We start from the raw sequence: 453 nt of genomic DNA, 5'->3' as shown, positions 1-453 counted from the left end.
TATCAAATCAAACGGCCCTATGGTTGTAGTCCTCTAAACATCCTATGTAAAAAAAAAGGTAAACATGTTTAAAGTTGTAAAGATGTAAAGCGTGCAATACATGAATGAACAGTAGCATGCAAGTGGACAGTAGCAGGTAGAAACAGAAGCAGTACAACATGCTATACATGAAAGACAGTAGCAGGTAGAAACATGACAAGTGTAACATGCTGTACATGAAAGACAGTAGCAGGTAGAAACAGGAAAATTAAGTACTGTAAAATTTAAAGCAAACCTGCATGCCTGTGAAATCCGCTGTTCCTTAAGCATAGCAAACCTAAATGCATCTCAAAAAGTAAACCCCGAAAGAAACATCGTCCAGGAAATCCCAAGAAAAGCGGAGGAACTCGAGAAAATCAACGAAAGAGACTCAAGTAAAAGAAAATCCTCAAAACTCCTGGGGCAAGTAAAAGA

The sequence above is a fragment of the Phalaenopsis equestris genome, unplaced genomic scaffold (genome assembly GCF_001263595.1).
Source record: "Phalaenopsis equestris unplaced genomic scaffold, ASM126359v1 Scaffold000002, whole genome shotgun sequence".
Lineage (NCBI taxonomy): Eukaryota > Viridiplantae > Streptophyta > Magnoliopsida > Asparagales > Orchidaceae > Phalaenopsis > Phalaenopsis equestris.
This window is presented reverse-complemented; position numbering follows the sequence as displayed.